We start from the raw sequence: 26,354 nt of genomic DNA on the forward strand, positions 1-26,354 counted from the left end.
TAGTGGTGGTGTTGTGTTGGTGTTGTTGGAGAGAGGAGTGAAGGTGAATATGAAGATGCTGTGATGGTGGCAAAGATGGTATTGCTGCTGAAAAGCTACTGAAGTAGAACCGAAGAGAGGTTTGAAGAGGTTTGAAGACTGAGAGTCCAGAAACCAGAAAGGTTAAAGCTTGAAGATAAGAAAGCTCTGTTTTGCTGCTGATAAAAGCAAAGGACTGTGTTTTGTATGTTTTGTTTATATAAATCTTTCTTTACCAAAGGACAGTTTGTTTTGGGGTTTTTTGTCCTTGGACGAGGGTGCAACTTCCGCAGAAGGGGTTGAGAGTTTGGAACCCAATTTGCTAGCTGCGACATGATGGACCTTGTAATTCATGTAACCAAGACTTTAAACTGTTCCTGTGTTCTGGTCTCATGAGGTTTTGCTTGCCTTGGATTTATGTACTTGGTTGTGGAATATCTTAATGGGATTGTGCTTTGAGACTTTCCCTGTGTGGATTTTTGGACTTTGGCTTTTATGAACATAACCTTTTGAACTTTGATTCCTTTTTTATACTTGCTTGCTTTTCATAAAACCAGCTTTAATTATGCTCTACTTTTAATAAAGTTTTACATTAGATCATCTGGACAGTGGTTTCAGGGCCATAGTGCAACAATCTGCACTTCCACATAATGGAGTTCAATAAAGTTCCAAACTGCATTATATGGCAATATAGATCCAGCCATATCTGGCTTGGAATTCAATTGGCTTCAAGTGTGTTCAGTAACAATGTGTGGGCATTCAGGACTCGACATTTAGGTCCTTTGAGCACATATTTGAGATGTCCTAGCAAATATCTTCCTTGGCATGCTGTGCATGACCCTTCAACAGGTTTCATCTCGCTGTCCAAATCAACAGGGGGGGAAATGCCAATATTGACTTCATTTGGCACGTCACCTCCAAACATCAAAGTGATCACATGGCTGTGATGCCACCTGCTAAGCCACCCACCTCAACCATTGTTAAACCAAACATGTTTGCAGGAATCTTGGAAGCTTGCCATCTGCGACAGCAAATTCAACAGGGATCATTAAAGGCTGACAGCATGCCAGGGGCCTTGGAACGGAGGTGACACTGACACTTACAAAGGGAAAAAGCTTCCCCTCCCCCCACCAATGTTGGAAGGTTAGACGAATGTTCAACCGCACACCACAGGGATGTGCCAGACCAAGCCAGATGTCTGGTTTGTGAAGGCAAGATGTACAGCTGCTCTGCAGGAAGTGTCAAAGCAGTTACTCTTGGAATACCTCACTGCCAGGTCTTGCTTGTCATGAAACATTTGGCTGGTAAAAAGACCTTGGGCAATTACTTATGAAAAATCATTACAGTTTCAAGTTTGCAAAAGTCAAGGGTGAATCTCACTGTAGAACCACTCTAATACTACAGTGTAGATCAGGCATGGGCAAACTTCGGCCCTCCATGTGTTTTGGACTTCAACTCTCACAATTCCTAACAGCCTACCAGCTGTTAGGAATTGTGAGAGTTGGACTCCAAAACACCTGGAGGGCCAAAGTTTGCCCATGCCTGGTGGACATGCACCCAACATCCTTTATTGGCCAACCAAAATGTATAAAATACATCGTGCAAGCTTTTGAAGATCCATTGACTGCTTCATCGGGGAAAAGACGTTTTAAAATGATACAGGACAAGAAAGGAGATTATTAGATTGCTGTGAGCTTTCTGGGCTGTATGGCATGTTCCAGAAGCATTCTCTTCTGATGTTTCACCCACATTTATGGCAGGCATCCTCAGAGGTTGTGAGGTCTGTTGGAAACTAGGCAAGTGGGGTTTATATATCTGTGGAATGGCCAGGGTAGGAGAAAGACCTCTTGTCTGTTGGTGACAAGTGGGGGCTGGAGTACTCTAACAACCACCATGTCAGACTACACAGAGAAGCCATCGAAATCCACAAGCATGTGGACAATTTCATCAGAAAGGAGGAAACCATGAAAATGAACAAAATCTGGCTACCAGTATCAAAAAAACTCCAAAATCAGGAAAGTAAATAAAGAACAACACTCAAAACAGGGGGATTCCAGACAAAAAACAATCAGGACCAGTTAATCACCTCCCAAGAAAGGATTCCCCCAGGCAGCACGCAGCCAGACTATGAAGCTGCAAAACTATTTAATGCTAATCAAGGTGGTCAGTTGAAACATTCACACTTACCTCAGGCAGACAAGAGTTCTTTCTCCCACCCTAGACATTCCACAGATATAGAAACCTCCACTTGCCTAGTTTCCAATATATCTCACAACCTTTAAGGATGCCTGCCATAGATATGGGTGAAACATCAGGAGAGAATGCTTCTGGAACATGGCCATATAGCCCACAAAACTCACAGCAACTCAGTGATTCCGGCCATGAAAGCTTTCAACAACACAAAAGAGAAGATGTTAGATTCACTTTTTTTTTATCAGATATCATTTCTGTTCGCATTCAGTTGGTTTATTATCAGTGCAGGCAAAGACCTCTCTTTTCTTAGGGGCTGAGAAAAGCATACATTCTATAACAGCCATAAATACTTGTCTTGGGAGAGGTTTGGAACTGCATTATATGGTCTGTGTAGAACACGCATGGGCAAACTTGGGCCTTCCAGGTGTTTTGGACTTCAACTCCCACAATTTCTAACAGTCTACAAGTTTGCCCATGCCTGGTGTAGAGACACCTTCAATGCAGTTCAGTGCAGTTAAACTGCATTATATGGCTCTACACTAACCACATAATGCACTTCTAAACTGCAGTATATGGCAGTGTAGACCAAGGCTGTTATGTCTGTAAAAATAACCCTTTACTTTCAGACTTCTCAGGAAAGTAATTGAATTGCTCCTTTTGATTTTTGTATATGAGCAACTTGGGTTTTAATCCTGAGAAAAAGGCAAGATGCAAATTTAATAATAATAATAACTTTTAAAAACTTGAATGTAACAACGATGTGGCTTTCTCTGCATTGTTTTCTGCTACTCTGACTCTGGTTGTGGGATCAATTTTATAATTTTGATTCACATTTGTTTCTGATTCTGCTCACCTCATTGCTTCTTCTGCATCAGTATTACATCATTAACAATTTTATTTGTATCACTGCTAGCTGTGATATTGTAATCTGAATTAATAATGCTTATTTATTATTGTTTTCTCAAAACCCTTGATATAGTTCACAGCCTATCAAGGCAGGATGGGAATATCAAAAAACAAAACATTTGTTTCCATCTCACAAGATAACTTGGGAATCAATGCAAAATGACACTAAACCTGGACCGTCTACTTGCTGCTCAGATCATATTGACTGTGAATTAGCTCTCTTTCCATTGTGTGAGAAAAATAATAAATAGCTTGTCATGCTAATATCGAATATCTTCAAAATGCACAAAAGATTGTCAACAGTCCTGATTGCTTCCCATGGGGGGATAGACTGTCCTAATACCAAGTTATCCTTGTGTCACAGACTGATGCTGAATTCCCAGGCTGATATGACAGCAAGTTTCAATCATCCCGAAACCAGTAAAATCTTGATACAAGAACATCCCCATGGACTGGATTTTCTCCACTTCGGCAGAACAGACAAAAAACCTCCATGTATTTTGCATGTGTAATTTCAACTGTGACATCTGGATGAAAGCGAGGCGGTGAGGAACCAAAAAGGGAGAATAAAAGCAGAACTCCTTGGGCACCAGTCACTTGCAGACAGATCTCCGTGGCGCATGTCTCTGAAGCTGCCCTGTTCAGATAATGGACAATAGCACTAATGATTAAGAATAAAACTTCCCATTGTAGCGCCTTGCCTAAATGAGACTGCTCAAAATGTGTGCAGAATTGTTATGAAGCAGGGCATGGTGAAAGAACCGTTTGTATATTTCTCCAGCTTCTGATCTAGGATAAGATCTTGGGTACTGTAGGATAAGACCACATCCCTTAACAATTTGTTAAGCTTTTAAAAAGATATCCTCGTCTATCCTCACAGTAACTCAGATGTAAGATCAATGGCATGTACGTAAATACCTTAAATCTAGTAGTAAAATATTAGGAGTTCCCACATCGGGAGAAAGATGGTATAAAAAATAACCTAAATAAGGTAGTTGGGTATTATCTTACATCATCACCCTTCTCTTAAACTGGTAGGGAAAGAAGTTGTGCTGTACTATTGTGATTTTATTCATTGCAGAATTACCCAACAATTCTCATGTTTCCATATGATGATTATGATGATGATGATTCCTGTTATTTTGCAATGCTTTCTTAAGTCCATGGTTCTTTGCCTTTGATCTTTTTCAAGCTATATTTGATATCGCTGCTGGATGGAAATTGGACACTTCCTTTTTTTGCATTTTCTCCCTAGGTCTTCACCCAGCTCCTGTTTTATAGCAGGAGCCTGGTAACATCAAGGAACCCAAATGCAGCAGTGCAGTTATATAAGTTCAGTTACTAAATCTGCTAAAACAGTCTGTCACAATCCTTTCAGATGAGGGATTCTCAACCTGTGGGTCCCCAGATGTTTTGGCCTTCACCTCCCAGAAATCCTAACAGCTGGTAAACTGGCTGGGATTTCTGGGAGTTGTAGGCCAAAATATCTGGGGACCCACAGGTTGAGAACCACTGTTCTAGATATAGTAAAACTGTGCAACTGTGTAGCACCCAAGTCCTTTCCGGAGTTCCTTCTCCTTTCCGACAAAAACATGGAAGGCACTAGTATTGTGGAATCATAGAGTTGGAAGAACCATGTTACCCAAAGTTGCAGGCTGCTTTGAATTCTTCCTGAGATGGAACTGGCCATAACTGTCTACATTGCCATCCTGCATTCTCTGGACTTGGGCAGGGTCTCAAGACCCCTGGCATTAATATATATTAGCTTTAGATAGCATAGAGAAGAATTAATACCCCTATGGTGTTTTTTTGCTGTCTATGCCCCTGTTCAGAGGATTTCATCTCACTTTCTGTTCCTGTAATAATTTGATTTTGAAAAATTTGGCTTGTTGTGGAAACAAAGACTGAGATTTTTTTTCATGTCAGGAGCGACTTGAGAAACTGCAAGTCATTTCTGGTGTGAGAGAATTGGCCGTCTGCAAGGATGTTGCCCAGGGGACACTCGGATGTTTTGATGTTTTACTATCCTTGTGGGAGGCTTCTTTCATGTCCCCGCATGGGAAGGTGGAGCTGACATAGGAAGCTCATCCGCACTCTCCCCGGATTCGAACTGGCAACCTTCAGGTCAGCAACCCAACCTTCCAGTCAGCAGTCCTGCCGACACAAGGGTTTAACCCACTGCGCCACCGGGTGCTCCACAAGGATTGATGATAATGCTTCAGTGGACCCCTTTTCTCCATGATAACACTTTCAGGAGTGACAATCCCATCCAAGGGGTAGATTTCTTTCACTTCCAGTTGTCTCTTCCTCGTTCTTAACTAAGAGTCATTTGTAAGTCAGATGTTTGTAACTTGGGGATTGCCTGTAATAGTTTAGTATCAAAAAGACCTACAAATAAAAACCTGCAGAAATTTCTGCACCAGGAATACAAAATTCTGGAATGTGTCCAGAGGAGGGCGACTAAAATGATCAAGGGTCTGGAGAAAAAGCCCTACGAGGAGCGGCTGAAAGAGCTGGGCATGTTTAGCCTGCAGAAGAGAAGGCTGAGAGAAGACATGATGGCCATGTATAAATATGTGAGGGGAAGTCTGTTGCCCTGGAGGCTAGGACATGGAACAATGGCTTCAAACTACAGGAAAGGAGATTCCCCCTGAACATTAGGAAGAACTTCCTCACTGTGAGAGCTGTTCAGCAGTGGAACTCTCTGCCCCGGACTGTGGTGGAGGCACCTTCTATGGAAGCTTTTAAGCAGAAGCTGGATGTCCATCTGTCTGGGGTGCTTTGAATGCGATTTCCTGCTTCTCGGCGGGGGTTGGACTGGATGGCCCATGAGGTCTCTTTCAACTCTATGATTCTATGATTCTATTATTCTTTCCAGGCAAAAAATCTCCCAGTAAATTGTACGAGAGCTTCTGTTATTCTTGATTTTAAATGGTCTTAAAAGTAGTCACGTAGTTGGCACTTTCACCAGTTGTCACTGTGCAAAACCAGTTTCTCATCCAAGCTAAAAATAAATTAATTGGCCTGACTTTAATATAGAGCAGAATAAGGCATGTCCATTAAAAGGGGAAAATGCAGCAAATTTGCTTTCTGCTGCAATTACAATGTATATCTCTGTAATTGGTCCCAGTTTTCAGCCTGTTCTTAAGATGACAGAAGAATAGGCGGTTATAATTTGATTGCTGTGAAACTTATATAAATTATTTCTCTGATTTTGTAACTGAAAAAGGAGATGCCCTTTGGAATCGTTGTATGGTTTTTCAAAACAATATGAAATGCTGAAATTAGCTGTTATGGGGAAGGAGGCCTGAAACCTGTGCTTGACCCAGTCCTGTACTGTCATGACACACCTCCAACATTTCATGGAAAAAAAATCAGTACACATGTGCAGGAGCAACATCACAGTGTGGTCGAGATAGTAAAAATGATTAATGAGGAACATAATACAAACTGAGAGAATCTGCAGAGGTTTACTTTTACCTGAGCCTCCTGCCCCCATGTTAAAGGGCTGTGGTAGCACAGCAGGTTACTATCAGAAGGTCGGTGGTTTGGATTCGCAGGACAGGGTGAGCTTTCATCATTAGCCCCAGCTTCTGCCAACCTATCAGTTTGAAAACATGAAAATGTGAGTAGATCAATAGGTATTGCTTCGGCAGGAGAGTAACGGCGCTCCATGCAGTCATGCCAACCACATGACTAAGGAGGTGTCTATGGACAACGCCAGCTCTTTGTCTTAGAAATGGAGATGAGCACCAACCCCAAGAGTCGGACTCAACTAGACATAACGTCAAGGGGAAACCTTTATCCTTTTACCTGCCCCCTTCCCTCCTATTTTTACACTTTGAACTCCATTTGTAGCAACTGAAGTAAGCTAAGGACAAAGGGGGAAAGTGGGAAGAACTTGGAACATTTCTAAAGCAGCTGAAAAAAATAGGAGAAGAGAGGATTAATTGGGACTGTTCCTGCCAAGTTGTCACAGTGGGTGAGCATGTTGTCATATATGGTTACCATTCTATTTATGTACCTTTAAATTCAAGGGAAAAGCCACTAACACTGAGCATGCACAGAATGCCTCTCTGGTCAGCTGCCATGGGAAATTAGATTGCAGACCTCCTAAACAGCTGCTATCTTGCTTCAGATATATACAAGAAAGGTATACAGAATGGCTTCAATGGTGATATCTCTCCATAACCAATTAAATTCTGAATGCTGTTAAAGTCAAAGTGCCCTCGGAGAAAGCAAAGGGCGTTTAACTTTCAAAGGTTGTATTTTAGATTTCTAAAAATAGACCCTGCTTAATGGAAATAAACTAGTCTAGCATTTATAGTGAGTAACAGTATTGCCAAGTATTGGTTTTAATAATTTAAGCACCGAGTTAGTATAAAATTACCCAAGTGGGAGTTGGCCAGTTCTCATGGCAAGAACTTGCTAAATGGAAAAAATGACTGCGCTGAGATACCAAGAGTCACTGATTCTGTTAAAGCAATGCGAAGAGGTGTAGCTTTTAGAGGCTGACACTTGAAGTTATCTTCAATACCTTTTGAAAAGCTGTTTCATTTCTCCCTAAAGTGAACAAAAGTAATTATCCACCCGGATCCTTAATACTCTGTCAACGGGAGTATATTTAGTCAGATAAACCATACGTGGTTCAAAGCAAGCAATTTCCCCTTCATTGCAAAGTGTTTATATGCAAGATGTTTTAACAGGCTCAGACACTTATGGCACTATTGTACTCTGAGAAATGAAAATGTACAACTCGCTCGAGTGTGAATCTCATCAAGTGGATGTCATCAACCCTACTGTTATTGAAGACAGCTAAGAAATGGAACAAGGAACAAAATACCCCGCGCTGGGTTCATATCTCACTCTCCTCTTCTCTGTAGCCAGATGAATGACCTCCCTCCTCCCCAGGTAAAACATTTGGCATGCTGGCTGTAGGGTTCTGGGAGCTGTAGTCCAAAAGATAAGATTTCCAAGGCCTCTGGGACAAGGAGGCAAGATCATAGAACCACAAAATCATAGGAATTGAAGGGAGTGTGGGAGTGTCTACACTTTAAAATGAATGATGTTTGCTACCACTTTAACTAAAGCTAAAGCTAAAGATCTTGTAAAGCTACAGCACTAATGATTCCATAGCACTGAACCATCGCAGTTAAAATGGTGTCAAACTGCACCAAGCTCCATACGCTGCATTTTGCTTCTAAACCATTTGATTTTTCTTTTCTGAATATATTTCAGCTTGCTAATATTCTTCATACTACAGTTTCCAGAACTGGACCAATGTTCCAGGTGAGGTGTCACCAAAACAAAATTGAGTGGTACTATTACTTACTTTGATCAGGACACTGCATTTCTGTCAATGCTCCCTAAAATTTGTGTTGCCTTTTTTGGTCACTACACTTTTGGATTGTCAGTCATACCTTTCACCATTGTGTAAAGGAGGAAATTTCATCAGATATTGTCATATAAAAAGCCACAATTGCAGAAATTTCCCCTTTATACATCCGGTGGCGTAGCAGGTTAAACCACTGAGCTGCTGAACTTGGTGACCGAAAGGTTGGCAGTTCAAATCTGGGGAGCAGAGTGAGCTCCCGCTGTTAGCCTCAGCTTCTGCCAACCTAGCAGTTCGAAAGCATGCAAATGTGAGTAGATCAATAGGTACCGCTCTGGCGGGAAGGTAACAGTCATGCCGGCCACTAAAGCATGCAAATGTGAGTAGATCAATAGGTACCGCTCTGGCAGGAAGATAACAGCGCTCCATGCAGTCATACTGGCCACATGACCTTGGAGATGTCTACGGACAATGCCGGCTCTTCGCCTTAGAAATGGAGATGAGCACCAACCGCCAGAGTCGGACACAAGACTTATTGTCAGGCGTAAACCTTTACCTTATAAGCATTAAAGGAGAAAAGTGGTCTCGGGTTCTCAGATTGGCAACCCTAACTGCGTCACACTGTTCACTAAACTTTAAGTTATGGTCTGCTAGATGTTTTTCAAATGTACTGTTGTAAAGTCAGATATTTGGATCAGCTTAAACTCAACCTGGCCCTTTAAATTTTTCCTTTGATTTTTTCCATTCTAAAATATTGAAATGCCTCTCCTAAGGCTAAGGGCCCTTCTGCACAGCCATATAGCCCAGAATATCAAGGCAGAAAATCCCACAATATCTGCTTTGAACTGGGCTGTCTGAGTTCACACTCAGATAGATATATTCTAGTTCAAAGCAGATAGTGTGAGATTTTATTCAGCTGTGTGGAAGGGCCCATAGTTGCTGACAATAGGAGCTTGACACTTTAATAGGTTGGCATCTTCATTAACACATATTCATTTTGCCATTGGCTCCAGCCATTACTGGAAGGCACAACCACCTGATCTGTGAACCTTCCCCTTACGTGAAAATATTGACGAATTGCCTTATCCCTTTCCAACTTTGCCACCTCAAATGTAAACACACTGCCTGGTTTTGACTCTACGCCCATTTCAGGTGATCTAGAGCTTGACTGCAGCATTATGACCCCTACCTGCTTTGGTCCTTATCATATCCTTGACAGGGACAATCTTGTTTCATCCCCTGTCACCCCACTTTTACAACTGCTTTAAAAATGTCCCAGTTTAATCTTTCTTCCACCTATTCCCCCCTGTTCTCAGCTTACATAAATTGCTACAAACTAAGTTCAAAGTCTAAATAGCTTGCACACAATTGATTCAGCATGGCAAGGGGAAGAAAGGAGGGGGTAGAAACTTGCCCATCCCAGTAGTCTCAGGCAAAAGCAAAGGCTGTAGCCTTCCTATTTTATGTTTTATTTCTCATTAATAATTTTTGCCATATTCATCACACTCTGATTTTGTTTGGCTACATGTGTCCCAGGTTTTGAAGAGCATGTCATATTGTTTGTACCGCCGATTGAAGTTCTCCTTGGAGCCTGCTTGGAGTCTCTTCCCCACCAATATCTGATTAAGAAACTGAGCCTCTTGCAGTAACCTTAACAGGTTCCTGTAAAACAGTGGTTAAAAGCAGAGCTTTCTCTAGAACAGGCATGGGCAAACGTCAGCCCTTCAAGTGTTTTGGATTTTAACTGATCTAGAACAAGTTTGTCTTTTTTGCCTGACTACCCAAACCAGCTTTTATGCTTATGTGAAAATATGGAAAAGTTCAAGTTGTATCAAGTTGCAATTTTCCTTATCTATACATAGCAGAGAGGAGCTTTCCAGCACTCTGTCTCTTTGGGTTCTTATGTACAGGTCACAAGCTTTAAATTAGATGTTTCTATTTTGCATAAAATGCATTTACAATAGGATTTTTGGCATGACCTTAGTTTCCACCTTCCTCTTACAAGGAAGAATGGCATTTGGCTGGTTTTATGTGAGATCAAGTCAGGTTAAAGATCAAAAGTTTGGGGACAAGGTTGAAGGATGGGGTATAAATACTTTATGAAATGAATAAATATGATTTGATATGAGTCTTACTGTGAGGCAGTTTCTCATATAAAAATCTTCATGTTTTAGCATCAATAAAAATAAGAAAGCTTTGGCAATCCAATTTAACTCCTATAATCCCTTCTCATTGGCTATGCTTGGTAGGATACTGATGGGCACGGAAGCCCAGAACAGTTGGAGAATCCATGTCTCCCCACAGTTGTGATCAATTAAAGCAGGAGCGGTCAACTGAAGAGAGAATGTGTGCCAATTTTTACTTCATGACTAGTACTAATATGCTTAGCTTTTATTCTGGCATGTACTTGGCCATAAAGATCTTTGTAGGCATATGTTCAGGGGAGAGGCTGCATTTTGCAGCAGTTTTAATATTGTGTAACTTCTAGTTCTGACAATTGTCTGCATTTCAACTATTTTAATTGTGTATTTGTGGTGAGAGTGAGAGTAAATATTGCGGGTGAGGGGATGTAAATTGTACTAGTTTTGTGGCATTGTGCATTGGTTGTGCGTTGGTTGTAATGGTTTTTTGGTTGAAGTCTGAAGTCTAGGAATTTGGGGGGAATCTTCAGGGCTTCAAATGGAAGACCTTGGAGGACAAACAGAGCTACCAGATGTACCTTCCTCATTCCTGTTTTAAAAAAATTCAGTCTCCAGTTGTGCGATTTTGAATTAGCTGAAACAAGATAATTAGATAAGAGTTTTTGTTGTCAGTTGGAAAGATTTGACCTTGTGATGCTGCAGGACTATGCTGTTGCTATGGCCGAACTGATCTTGCTTTAGAGATAAGAACCATATTGGGTGTGGGCTAGGCCAACAGCCAATTGAAAATAAGAGTCTAGGGTGTTAGAATTCCAGGAACGCCTTCCTAATTAGGAAATCCTTGACGGGGAAGCCCCTTTGGGCCAGATTTGAGATGTCCAGACCATTGTGTGAGGCTGCAAAGTTTTCCCTATTGCTGTCCTTCATGTCATATAAGTCAAAAGGATATATCAGCCCCCCACATTTGCTGAGTTTCACTTTTGCAGATGTGATTATTCATGGGTTGGATTAATAAGTTCTTTCTAGGAATCTCTAGCATGGTTCTATAGTCAACTTCCATCACAGAATTTCATTGAAGGACCTAGTTTATTGAAATACTGCATTTCTAGGTCTTTCAGCATAATTCTATGGTCAACATCTGGAAGAAGTTGACTATAGAGCTGCAATGGAGGAGCTATGTTTTCTGCATCTTGCGATGCAATTCTTCCTTGAATTAAAAGTTCTCCGAGCATTTTCAAAGCAACTTTTCAAGCAGATGATCAGAAATGGGCCAGAATTTATTTGTTCCTTTCAGATTTATAAAAAATTTTGTGACACCTTTTGCTTGCTTTCTCAGCTTGCAGCTATAGCCTTCTCCTCTCTTCCACCTGCTGTTTTCCAACTCACCCTTTTATCCCTTTCCAAGTCGGTGGGGTGTACCTCCACTCTACTCCTTGAAGCAAACCTTGAAACAGTAAGTTGAGTGATAGGATATTCAATGAGCAGACTCATGAAAGAAATTTTCTGAATACACTCATCTCAGTCTTGGAACTTGTTCAGAGAACAAGTTTTATCCAAGTCCTTTTTTATCATAGGATGTATCAATCGCGTTCCCTTACTATCTCTTGTGTGATAGTATTTTTGTTTTAAGTTTCCCCATATTGTATTTGTTCTAGGTGCAGTAGGCGCTCTCTCTCTCTCTCTCTCTCTCTCTCTCTCTCTCTCTCTCTCTCTCTCTATATATATATATATATATATATATATATATTTCAGATAAAATGAACAGCACACTGCCCATGAGGATTCCTTGCCTTAGAAAACCTTATGAAATCCAAGGAGTCAACATATGTTTACAGTCTACTTTAAAGCAAACACTATCTTAAGGAAGGCAGCAATACAAAACATGTTTGTGAACACAGTGTACCTTACTCTTTGGAGCAAACATACTTGAAATTCCACTATCAAAAACAAATTTCTTAATGACTCACTATGGTTTTTATGGGTCAGAGCCCTGTGGTATATTAGTTGGTCAATATTTAGAGTTGAGTTTAGTCTCTACCATGATATTTTAATTTTAGTGTAATTCAGTGTCAAGTTATATCTAACTGAAGTCATTTATATATGTGTGTGTGTGTATTATATATTGTTTTGTATTCTTCCTTTTTCTTTTCCATGTTTCCTTTTATCATCTTTTCTGTTTCTGAATATTTAGTAGTTTCGATAGAGTGTTTTGTACTCTAGTGCAGTCTGTTTAAATTTAATAAAAATATCATACCAAAAGAAGAGCCAAATATACAGTATTGTACTGGTCCTAATGTTAGAGAGAGTTAGGGATAATCTTGGAAGAGCCAGTAGCCTAATTGCTTCTAGTAAGATAGCTTTGTTTAATGTGTTGTTGTTACATTTGTATCATTTTTGAGCCAGAATCCAGCCTTCTGCCTTCACTGAATAGTACCGAATACATTAAATTTACCAACCACTGTGAACGGAGTTGCTCCGGTATGTCCAGCGTGGCCTGTTTATGAAAACCTAGGGTGAACAGAGATGAAATATTTATATAGTTTTCACAGCAGGTAATCCCACCTGCTGAGTTAGCTGGACCCTTACAACTTCTCTTGTACATATACACACACCATCAAATCAAATGGTATATCAGCTGTCTGCTGAAAACTCTTTATAATACTTCACAAAGATTGCCCAACTTTTAATTTTTGAAGTGGCAGAGGTGTGTTGGTTCATACATTTACTTTACTTCACCTTTTTATATTTAAAAAATGCATCTATATCTTTTAAATCAGGCAAAACCACCCTAGGATTGGGCAAGATAGTTTTATGCATGTATGTATGTGTACAGGTAAACCTCAGTTAATACAGATGAGTGTTAATTGCACTATGTAACACATTTTTTTTCCTAGGTTACAAATGTCATTTCTTAATTTGGTTTTATCATAAAAACATGGGAAAAGTTTATTAAACTGCAAAAACTTTGTTTTTTTGCAGGACATCCTGCAGCATATTTTGTTATATTTTTTCAATAAATATCTCATTGAGTCTCAATCAATTTAACATAGTTTGTAGCAGCCACAAAAATGAAGTTTGTGGAGTACAACAACTTTCAAAGTAAGTGCTGCACAATTAAACAGAACTAATACTTTCAAACTAGGAACAGAAAGATTTTCCAATTTTTGTTGCATAGTGTTTTTTGACAGAGGCAGAAGGAATATACTAAAAGGAGGGATAGGTTTTCACATCACAAAAAGGTGTTTTGGCAACAAAACAACCAGGTCAGGTCAAGTTTGCACAGCTAAACAAAAACAAAAAATATATGGAATATTTTAGAGACCAATTGAAGGCTTCTTTTGAATGCATTTGATGCTTTTACTTGCCACAGCCTCCACTTCTTAAAAGATCTCCATTTGGTAGTCATATGTACAGATCTATGCATTTTCTTTTACATGCTAGGATATCTGGTGAAATGGGTTTCCCCTCTTTCTTTCTGTTTTACTCATCACATATCTTCAAAAACGAATACTGGTGGCAGCTGTTGTTTATCTTGCCTGTAGCAGGCAGAAACTCACAGCTATAGTAGGAAATCTGGAGTAGAATCCCATTCTCACTCAGTTCGGGCTTTATCGCATCCTTAACTGCAGACCCAATCCAGAACTGTGACAATGACAGTATGTGTTTCTCCAGCCCTCCTTCACCATCCACTCCATGCTAATGTGTCTAAAAAATAGCTTTCAGATAAACAGACAAGAAATAAAAGGAGATTGCTCAGGTTTTGTTAAAAGGAATCTGATGATGCCATAAAGCTTCTCCTGAATGAATATTACTCAGATTTAAAAAGTCCAATCAAGAAGATAACGGAGGCTGGATCTACACTGTCCTATATCTCAGGATCTGATCCCAGATTATCTGCTTATCCCAGATTATCTGGCAGTATAAACTATATAATCCAGTTGAAAGCAGAAAATCTGGGATTGGATCCTGGGATATAGGGCAGTGTAGATCCAGTCGGAGGGAAGACAGGAGATGAGCTTTCTGGAAAGTCTACTGAAGCTAATCCAACAACTGAGGGTGAAGCACACTTTTAAAAGTTCTCTTCAGGGCAGTGCTCTCGCCCTGAGATTCCACCTCTCACCTTGGGATCTGGAGAAGAGAGGGCAGAACCCAGAACTCTGGGAACCTTAAATACAAGGTATGTAACTGCATACAGTAGGTGTGGTTCTAAATTAGCTCCACTTTTCTTGAAATGCAATTTCTCCTTATAATCCCTGATCCTACGGTTCTATTATGTTAAATGAAGACTCATCAGTTTGCAAAAGAGGCAGACCAAATCTCCCACAAATGTGTAAGTCAATCCAGTGACAGCTGGGCTACTGTTTCCTGACTGTGAGAGTAGGTACCATCATCCCTCTAATGGTGAAAGCCCATCCAAGGAGTCACTCGAAAGGAAATGGATAGGATGAAGTATGGGGAGATGGGGTAGATGTGGTACAACTCCATGCCTTTCATCTCCATGTTTGTACATGTAGCAATTTCTCAGGGTCTTCTTTTTGCTCCAAAGAGGCAGCAACTAATATAAACTAAGCACCCCCTAGTTCTGCACATTTTTAAATTAAGTGATCCACTGCTTTTTTTTTTTAATGAGCTGGCTCCGTCTTGAGTCTTTCTGATCACCGGATACAGGCATGGTAGCTAACCTGGCTCCTCGTGTCTTAATGAACTTCAAATGTCCCACTCTTTCCCAGAAACTTTTCTTTGCTCCTGACAACCATTCTGCTGTCTAATAACTTGTTTCCTCTCACGTTTTAAAAGTAACTCACAGAGACAAAAAAATAAGGCTGAACTTGTAAGACAGCACTGTGAATAATAATGAATACTCCTCGTTTCTACCCTTCCTCCACTCCTTCCTTCCTAAAATACATCGAAGTGAAGCAAGCTGAACAAAGCAAAGCAAAAAGTTGGTAAATGCAGTTGTCTATTTGCTAGACAGACTGCAATGGATGACAACGGAACAACAGAAGAATCAAATGTGAAACTTGATGGTGGGAGGATGAGCTATCTATGCATGTGCTTCAAACGCACGAAACTAACAAGTGCAAAGAGGAAAACAATAGCTTTGTAATTTCACAATATAATTGTAAAATCAGAAATTATAATGAGAAAATCAGGGCAATGATGTTTGCAAAACTTGGAGAATTGAGCAACTGAGATAAACTGAGGACAAAAGAGGAGGAGTAGAGAGAAATTAGGACACTTCAAAATCAAACGAAAGAAGTGGGGCAACAGAGGATTGATTGGGACTATCGCTACCAAATAAGGACATTTGGAGGATATGAAGCATTGGGTGGGTTTGCATGGCTAAGTGGAAATTTAAACTTGGGTCTCTCAGATTTCCAGTCCAATGCTCAAACCACTACACATATTACAGTAGAGTCTCACTTATCCAACATTCGCTTATCCAACATTCTGGATTATCCAATGCATTTTTGTAATCAATGTTTTCAATACATCGTGATAATGTGGTGCTAAATTTGTAAATACAGTAATTACTGCATAGCATTACTGTGTATTGAACTACTTTTTCTGTCAAATTTGTTGTATAACATGATGTTTTGGTGCTTAATTTGTAAAATCATAACCTAAAATGATGTTTAATAGGCTTTTCCTTAATCCCTCCTAATTATCCAACATATTTGCTTATCCAACATTCTGCTGGCCAGTTTATGTTGGTTAAGTGAGACTCTACTGTAATTCTCTTCTAGGACAGTCCTCTTTTGTGACCCCCTCCATTTTAAAATCTGCCCAGTTCACATTAATTTAAAGATAATTGGTTGGCAAGAAAGACAGCAGTTAATTCTTGAATGGGAAACAAAAGAAAAGCACATAGGTCACTAGATCTGACGTTCTCTTCTATGGTGTGATATATTGTAGTTCTACACAAATCACGGCAACTTTCTAAATTTTGAGATATAATTACAGTATGACCCTTATATTCACCAGGGACATATTCCTGTATTTATCACAGAAACAGGAGAGCACAGATAATCATGAACCCTACTGCAATGAACAGCTTCCACTGGAAGATACCATAGAATTGTGTTGAAGTGCATTGAAAAAGGTGTCTTCATCCTCTAGCTCAGGCATGGGCAAACTTGGGCCCTCCAGGTGTTTTGGACTTCAACTCCCACAATTCCTAACAGCCTACCGGCTGTTAGGAATTGTGGGAGTTGAAGTCCAAAACACCTGGAGGGCCCAAGTTTGCCCATGCCTGAGCCAGCTGTTATGCTGCAACTCCTAGGATTCCACACTTGAATATGCTGGCTAGTATTGCTACAAGATCTCACTCCCACACCAGCATATGTAATTGCTTCCTCTGCCTCTGGCATGCCCAAAATACAGACAAGACATCACTAAATATATTACTGCTAACCATTTTTTCATCAGCAGATAAGATTTTTAAAAATATCTTAAATGCATTCCCTTGGGACAGGCTCTGGCAAAGGAGTAACCCATTACTCCATTGCAGATTCCCCTTCTTCAAGAAGAATACATCAGCTGTGGAGGGTGGAGGAACAGGCATTTATTTGCTCCATTTATAAATCATTGACAAGGTTCCACATGTGCAAGTCTGGAGTAAAGACTGCAGCAGTGCAAAATTCTGCTGATAGGAGGCTCACGGTGCAGTTTCGTTAAGAGCTCTGACACAGCAGCCCATTAAAAAATCTGCTGAGAAAATTGCAGCCCAAAAGCTAAGCTGCAGCCAAACACGTTAACTTTAAAACTAACGTTGATATATCCCAACCATATGTGGTGGACTTGTAAAATCACAAACAATTATTGGACAAAAATTCATGAAAAAATCCAAGAAATATTAAGAATAAAATTTCAAATGAAACCAGAATACTTCCTACTAGGAATGCCAGACTTTGAAATGGACTTAAGCAAAGACGTACTATTTAATTATTTGGTGACAGCAGCAAGAATAATCTATGCTAAAAATTGGAAATCGAAAGAAACCCCTCGGATAGAAGACTGGATACTTAAAATATTAGATATTATGAATATGGACAATTTAACACAATGTCTTAAAAGAAATCAAGGCATATCAAACAAAACAGCTGATTGGACATTTCTGAAAGAATATTTAAAATAAGAAAGATGAGAAATAGATTCCCAACCATAAAAAGTGTATGAATAAATGGGTGTGTTTTTAAAGAAAAGAAATATATATTTATATACAAATATATGGACGTCTTAAACTTCGATGGAAGAGATTGGAAGTTAATTTTTTTTATGTTCTCTTACTATCTCTATACTCCTACTTTTCTCTATTGCTTATGTTCCCCCACTTTTATTGTAAAGAAAGACGAGTACTTGGGTTTTTTTTCTATCTCCTTTGTTTCTAATAAAAATGAATTTTTAAAAAAAAGCTAAGCTGTGGCCAAACACGTTAACTTTAAAACTAACGTTGATATATCCCAAAAAATCAAAATCCATTTTCTCTTCATTAATGCCAATGACACAATTTTTCTTGTAAATACAATAAAGTTATGCCACAACCTTGGACTTGCCACTTCACCTTAGCCTAAACTTTATTTATTTATTCATCGTGCCAGAAGCGAATTGAGAATACAGGTACAACGTATAGAAGAACCACAAACAAAGTTAAAAACTTGACATTATTCTAAATGCCCTTTGACCAGTAGCTGGCCACTTCAAGTGCCTCTGGTGTGGCTGTGAAAATGTTCTCCATTGTGCATGTGGCAGGGCTCAGGTTGCATTGCAGTAAGTGGTCTGTGGTTTGCTCTTCTCCAAACTCGCGTGTCGTGGACTTTGTAGCCCCATTTCTTAAGGGCATCTGCATCTCGTGGTGCCAGAGCCCAGTCTGTTCAACGCCTTCCAAGTTGCCCAGTTTTTTGTGTAACTTTGGATTTTGGAAAATGACTATGGATAAGTTTGAGATCAAGACTCGGCACTTTATATGGTTTATATGGTTTTAATCTGTTTTATTGTTATGTGTTTTAATTGCTCATATGTCTGTTATATAATTTGATGGGTGTTTTATTGTTATTTCCATGTGGCATTGAATTTTTGCCAGAGTTCGTAAGCCGCCTTGAGTCCCCTGCGGGGTGAGAAAGGTGAGGTAAAAATGAAGTAAATAAATAAATACATTTCTCATCTGGTATCAGCCACTGATTGAAGTTCTGGGTTTTAGTTTGCCACTTTTGGATTCTCGCTTTCTGAAGTGTTCCTGTGAGTATCTCTGTTGATCTTAGGAAGCTGTTTCTTGATTTAAGGCATTGGCTTGCTGGCTGGTATCCGAACAGAGGATGGGCTGGAGATGTCAATGCCTTGGTCCTTTCATTACAGGCTGCTACTTCCCGATGGATGTCAGATGGTGTAATACTGGCTAAAGAGTATAATTTCTCCTGTGATAATGTGGAATGTCTCATTAAGGGCCACACCCACTGTTTTAACATGGTGAGATGTATTCCACACTGGGCATGCATATTCAGCAGCAGAGTAGCAAAGCACAAGGGCAAATGTCTTCACTGTGTCTGGTTGTGATCCCCAAGTTGTGCCAGTCAGCTTTCATATGATGTTATTTCTAGCACCCACTTTTTGCTTGATATTCAAGCAGTGCTTCTTATAAGTCAGAACACGGTCCAGAGTAACTCCCAGGTATTTTGGTATGTTGCAATGCTCCTTCTGTCTAAACTGAGAATTGTTGAAGGAATAAAAATGACAGCTGACATTTACACAACTGGGACAGATAAACAGACAGAAATATAGGAATAAATTTTACAGTTGGTTTTTAAAGAGTTGTTTAGCTGTAAATCTTAGTGCTGCAGTTTGAAGGAAATGGCAGAATTTAAGCAGATTAGATTTGCATGGCAGCACAAGGTTGGGGTGCCCTCTATTTCCTTTACATTTGCTAAAAAGACAAATACATGGATCTTAGAATAAATCAGGCTTGAACTCTCTCTTGAAGCCAAGATGACTTAATTAAGGCTGTTATGCTTTCATGAAATTAGATGATGTATTAGAAAAGACAGTAATACAGTAGAGTCTCACTTATCCAAGCCTCACTTTTCCAAGCTTCTGGTTTATCCAAGCCATTTTTGTAGTCAGTGTTTTCAATATATCGTGATATTTTGGTGCTAAATTCATAAATACAGTAATTACAACATAACATTACTGTATATTGAACTACTTTTTCTGTCAAATTTGTTGTATAACATGATGTTTTGGTGCTTAATTTATAAAATCATAACCTAATTTGATGTTTAATAGGCTTTTCCTTAATCCCTCCTTATTATCCAACATATTCGCTTATCCAATGTTCTGCCGGTCTGTTTAGCTTGGATAAGTGAGACTCTACTGTACTTTGTAAGTGGAGGACAGTAGAAAAAGGAGAAACCACAATATAGGTAGATAGGCTCAATCATAGAAGCAACAGCCTTGAGTTTGCAAGACATGAGCACTGCTGTTGATGATAGGATGTCTCATCCATAGGGTATCTCATTTTGATCTTTAATGTCTCTCATACATAGGGTTGAGGTAAGTTGAAGTTGATTTGAAGGCAATTAATAATAACAAATAGCTTTGAGTCTTTTACTGTCCTGGTGGGCTTTCAGATAAGCTTTGCATTGTAGAGTTGCCCTACCTCATTCCTAGAATTCTACCAAAGGGGGATTTCAGATAATCTAACTGCAATGGATATGTAACAAGTCAACTTGAAACTGGAGCTTTGCCTACTTTGTTCAGACTTTTTGCCAAGATAGTTATGAGACAATACTGGAAACAGCAGACTAGAAGTGTTTATACACTGTGGAATTAATGTAGTTTGTCACCACTTGAGCTGTCATGATGTAGCTGCTCCTTAGGTCAGGGCTTGCAGGGCAAGGTGTGGTCTTTTAGTAGAAGGGAATGACTAAGGACTTCATCCGATTACACTGGGTACTTTTTGGTACTTGAACTCGCACAATTCCCAACAGCAGAGAGAGGGAGAAAAGGGATGGGAGGGAATCCCATTTGGAATGGCAACAGCATCGGCCTTCCCAACAGAGGACACAGGCAAATCATGGAAGGAAGGAAAAGGGTACCCTAAAAGGCTATTTTTTTTTTGCAAAGTAGAGCAAAAGGAAATGCTGGAAACTGCCCAAAAATTATTATTTTGATTCCTCCCCCAATTTCTCTTCCTACAAATTGAGTGATCCTAATCTGAGAGCAACAAGTGCTACTTCATTCGAAATTTGGCTAAACATCCAGAGCAGGGGTCCCCAAACTAAGGCCCGGGGGCCAGATGCGGCCCTCCAAGGTCATTTACCTGGCCCCTGCCCTCACTTTTATAATATAATATTTTTAAATATTTATTTAAAACTTTTTATAATATAATATTTTATATCATTTTAAATAATATATTGTATTTACATATAACATTGATAATAATATTATAATGTTATACAATATAATACTAATACAAATACCATATAATAATATTAATTATATGTTATATATTACCTATATTACAGTATAGTGGTATAGTTCAATATAGTAATATATAATGCTAATATTGTGCTATGCTAATAATATAATATATTGTATGTACATACAGCTGCTCTGAGTCCCCTTCAGGGTGAGAAGGACGGGATATAAATGTAATAAATAAATGTAGTAAATGAATAAATAAATAATTTTAGACTTAGGCTCACCCAAAGTCTGAAATGACTTGAAGGCACACAACAACAACAATCCTAATTAACTTGACTATCTCATTGGCCAGAAGCAGGCCCACACTTCCTGATAGGTTTATGCTGGTTACAATTGTTTTCATTTTTAAATATTGTATTGTTCTTTCATTGTTGTTGTTGTTGTTTTGCACTACAAATAAGGCATGTGCAGTGTGCATAGGAATTTGTTCGGGGTTTTTTCCCAAATGATAATTCGGCCCCTCCACAGTCTGAAGGGTAGTGGACTGGCCCTCTGCTTAAAAAGTTTGAGGACCCCTGATCCAGAGTTTTGAGAAAAATCAATTTCTTCACCTCTTCCTGATACGTTGGAAAAAAATGCTGCCCTCCACGTTTAAAAGACTCAGAAACTGCACTTTAACCAAAACGAATGTAGTGGACCCACAGAATACCAGATTTTAAGCGTAGAACTCAATGGAATTTAAGTTATGTGATGAAGTAGTAGGAGCTTGCTACTGCTTCCTTCTTCCCACCATTTAGGGTGACTTTGTCCTTGCTAAAGGATAGAACTGGTCTTGGTGATGGAGCCGCAGCATCTTTCCTGCTTGAAACAGATTATGTACATGGTGTGGAAGCAAACTTTCCTTCCTCTTAAGAGATTTTAAAGCAAGAACAGAGGAATGAAAAAGACAGATAGATCAGCTGACCTCTGAAGGCATTTTCGAGCAGAAATACATGCAAAGACTTGAACGGAAATGAAGCAAAGATCCAGAGTCCCCAAAGGTGTGAAAGCAGAGAACACAAAGAGTCCAACTTACGTCAGGCGATTTGTTCATCCTAGCCCAGGACTATCTGTTCTGACTATCTGTGGCTCTTCTAGTTCTCTAGCATTTTCTGTATGAAAAGCATTTGTTGGTTGTTTAAAAGATGTCTTGAAAGCAGAGGTTGGAAATAGGTTTTTTAAACAGAATTCTCCCAGTCAGCATGATTATTGGCAGAACTCCCATGTGGCTCACAAAAGTCAAAGCATTTATACTACCAAATGATTTATAGCAAAATCTAACAGCATGTGATCTGCTCTGGCCTGCCTATCCATTTTCTAAGGGTACTTTTATACTAAACAAATACAGCATTGCCATTCCAGTTTAATTGCCATGGTTGTGCTCTATAAAATCTTGGAATGTGTATCTTGCTTATCCTCCTGTCTCGGTTTGGTAGGAAGAGTCCTGATTAATCTTCTGTCAATCCATTTTTGAGGTGTCCCAGTTTCTTTTTCTTCCTCTTTCCTTTCTGCTGGGTTGTGATGACCGTCACCCCGGCTTTCAAATTGATTTGAAAACGCAGCGGAGAGTTCCGCAGATCGCTCACCAAAGGAACGGAACGGGACCGCAGCAGACTATTATTAAGAGATCTTTTTTATTTCACTTTCCCCTTCCCTGAACTATGTAACAAAACCCCCCAATAAAAGTAGCATTTATTTTAACAATAACACTCTCTATCTGGTTATTTTGTATCTTTCTCTGACTCCTTCCTTTGCATGCAATTTCTCTCTCTCTCCCGTCCCTTTAACTCCGGCTGAGGTTTCTCCGCCATAGATTAATATGGCGGACGATACAAATCGGCTCATATCTCTATCAAAATTACCCCTAGAACGCTCCTCTTTTAGTCCTAACCCTTTCTAAGGCTCCTGACTCGAAGACAACCAGCGGAACCGGAATCAGTCCAGTTTTCGGCACCTCAACAGCTGATTGTCAAACGGGACCGACCGCTTCCTTCCAGCCTTATCCCGGACTTTCCTCTCCCCGCGACTCGCGGAATGGTTTTAAGAGATCCCTAGCCCCTTTCTGTGAACTGGGGATGGGGGGATCGCTCTCTCGCGGGGGAGACATGGATCTCCAAGTACCCTCACCCTCTCTGCAGCTGCCAGGGGGTGCCCGGACGGGTGCCCTCCACGTTTCATTCATACTTTCATGATTTTATGAAGGAGAAGAACACTCTTCCCCAGACCTACCCCTGGACTTATGAAATCCTATACTTCCAAAGACTGCAGCCCACATGTGCCTCTTCCCCATGCCATCTCTACGAATTCCTCCCATCACAGATGAACTCTTTTTCCTCATGTATCCATGAATTTGCATATTCTATGTACCTGGACACCCTCATGACCCACTGTTGTATGAATTTCTCATCGTTGGGCTAACTTCATGAATTGTGAAATCATGCTGCTTGAACTCCACTCCTATGACTTTCCATATTGGGTTCCCCAGATGTTGTAAACCTCATTCTTATCAAATGTTTTCAATTGTTTATATCATCCATGGTTCCCCTTTGTGCAATGTAACCCCCCCCCTCTATGGATTCTCCCTTTCCTCCTTGAAATCTACCTATCTGCCTATATGTATTTATACTCTTTGGGATCCCCGGAAAATATGTGTTTTTCCCAGCTGGGTTTATGTTCCAACTTTATTTTAATTTTCATTCTATCCCATATAATTGTCAAATCATGAAATCAAATGGGAAATATTATGACCCCAACGTGAACCCTAGCCCCCATGATCCAGACCTCCCTTCCCAAAAACAAAAGGATAATCTGCCACAGTTTAATCCAATCTCATTCCGATCGCATGGACAATATAGGGCTTGAGTCACCAAATTCCTAAAGGTGATTCGACCCCAAGGCAAACATTGTCATATCCCAGGCCAGGACGCCTCAGGAAGGCACCCTGTGGGGCCCGTCAATGACGGCTCATCACCACCCTTCTTTACTTCCCGTCTGACACCCCAAGACATATCTAAAAACCTGTGAACATGACAGGACCCCGGACATCCTTGATGGGTGCCATTAATCCCTTTAGAAATCGGCCGGGCCAGGATTAATCTGATATTTCCTGTCCGGTCACGTCATTGTTTCAATAGCTCCCGCCTCCTCCTCCCTGATTGGCCCGAGTGGGGACAAAAAAGCGGCTCCCCATTGGGCCAGCAGAGCGAGGCGGGAAACGAAAGCCCGCCTCGTTCAACCTCCTAGCCTATCCACGATCAGATGGGCGGGGGAGCGGGGCGGGAAATTCAAAGGGCTGTCAGACCGAAACATTGTATAAATATGGCTTTATTTGAAACATATGATACGCTAGTAGATTGAATGATCGCTACTAGTGTCCATTCAGCTGAATCGCTCAATAAAGACTCCTTGGCGGAGTTTCCTTCACCCTTGGCGGACCTTCTTCATTTCAGGCTTCAGGTTGTATTGCGGCTTATATTCTCCTTTTGGCTTCGCCAAGGTCCGTTCCCTCAGGACCGGATCGGGTCTCTCCTTAAGGGCCCGATCCCCTAAAACGCGGTCGACAACAGTTGTGTACTGTACTTTCCAATTTAGGCCCCTTCTACACTGTCATATAATCCATATTATCAAAGTAGATAATCTACATTATCTTCTTTGAAATGGACTATATGAATCTACACTGCCATATAATCCAGTTCGAAACAGATAATCTGCATTTTATATGGTGGTATAGAAGGGGCATTAGTTTGCACCAATTGAAGTTAGCTGTGGACAAAAGAGGAAAGTGGGAAGAGGAATGAGAAACTGGGGCATTTTAGAAAGTGGCTGAGAAAATGAGGTGAATAGGGACTATCCCTGTCAAACTGGGAAAGTTGTAGGGCATGCCATGCTCCATAGAAGACACTGGACATTTGGAAGCATAAAAAACCCTTTTGATTTTTTTTGGCTGATCTGTAGACTTTCTAGATCTCCTACAAGTCAATATGGCTAACTCCTCACAATTACCATCTATGAACATTATGTTATTTCTATCATGTCTTCCCTGTTTATTTTTATTTTATTCGTAAATGCTACAGATGTTGGAGCGAGAAAGCTGATATCTTCCTACAAGCAATGTACTATTATCAATTATCCCTGCTGGAATTAAAAGGATTTTGTGATGGTTTGATCTGGTCTTGCAAGATCCATTACCTTTACAAAAGATCTATCCCCACTGGAAAATATAGCTACTACAATTATTGCTATACACATTTATGGGTTTAATGCTGATTCAATTAATATGTGCTCTGTCGGAATCTCTAGGCCAGGCATGAGCAAACTTCGGCCCTCCAGATGTTTTTGGACTTCAATTCCTGCCATTCCTAACAGCCTATTTGCTGTTAATAATTGTGGGAGTTGAAGTCCAAAACATCAGGAGGGCTAAAGTTTGCCCATGCCTGCTCTAGGCCCTCCAATATGAATTTATAGTCAACTTTTGCCACATGTTGACCTTAACTTAGAGTCAAACTGGAGAGCCTATGGACTGCTAGAAAGAACACTTCTTTGGCCATTTGTAAGTCATCCAGCTTGATGATATGCTCACCTTTCTACAGATGTTGACTATAGGGTCATGCTGGAAGACCAAAGGATTTCTAGATAGATGTTTATATAATTTCCAATTTTTCCATTTCATGAAGGTCTTGTGCCTCTAACCTTGTGGAAATTGGAGGGCCTACTACATACATATAAGCTTGCATTCTTAGATTCATCTTGGGTGTGTTGTTTCAGAAACAGTCATGATAAGATAGATTCAACAAAAAACTTCAAACTTTACCATCATGCCATTTCTTATAACCAAACCCCACACCCTCAAGTTATTATTTTACGGTATAAAGACACAGCTTTCTTCTTCATTTCCCCGCCTCCACTGGAATGTGCTGGTGGGCTGGGCAGAATGTGTAAAGAGTCATTGTATTTATGCAGAACATTTCCCCAGGGAGTTCATGCTCTGTACTTTGGATTCCTGACTGCTATGGTTTAAGAAAGTCTGCTCCAGGGCTCTTTTATTTAAGGAGATGTTTCAATTGCACACATTTCCCTGCATTAAAATAATAAAAAATAAAACAAAAAGCATCCAGTGCTGCTGCAAATACTCAGTTATTCCATGAGAAACTACTTCTTGTGTTCAGTCAAAATTCATACATGAGTCTGGATTAGTTCATTAGCAAGCGAATCCAGCAATTCATGCTCGAGGACAGACCCAGACTCAGTCAAACTTACTATGTGCCATTCTTGCTGCCTTATCAGATTTGGATTGCCAAAACTGACAT

General features: G+C 40.0%; 1 long non-coding RNA gene across 1 annotated transcript; it reads right to left on the reverse strand.

Moving 5' to 3' along the window:
- Nucleotides 1–2,495: 2,495 nt before the first annotated feature.
- Nucleotides 2,496–8,112, reverse strand: LOC134298730 (uncharacterized). The gene is made up of 3 exons (XR_010005820.1): nt 7,961–8,112; nt 6,598–6,718; nt 2,496–3,754 (listed from the first exon to the last, which is right to left on the reverse strand). It is a non-coding gene; the product is annotated as an uncharacterized LOC134298730 (long non-coding RNA).
- Nucleotides 8,113–26,354: the final 18,242 nt, after the last annotated feature.

This window comes from Anolis carolinensis, chromosome 4 (genome assembly GCF_035594765.1).
Source record: "Anolis carolinensis isolate JA03-04 chromosome 4, rAnoCar3.1.pri, whole genome shotgun sequence".
NCBI lineage: Eukaryota > Metazoa > Chordata > Lepidosauria > Squamata > Dactyloidae > Anolis > Anolis carolinensis.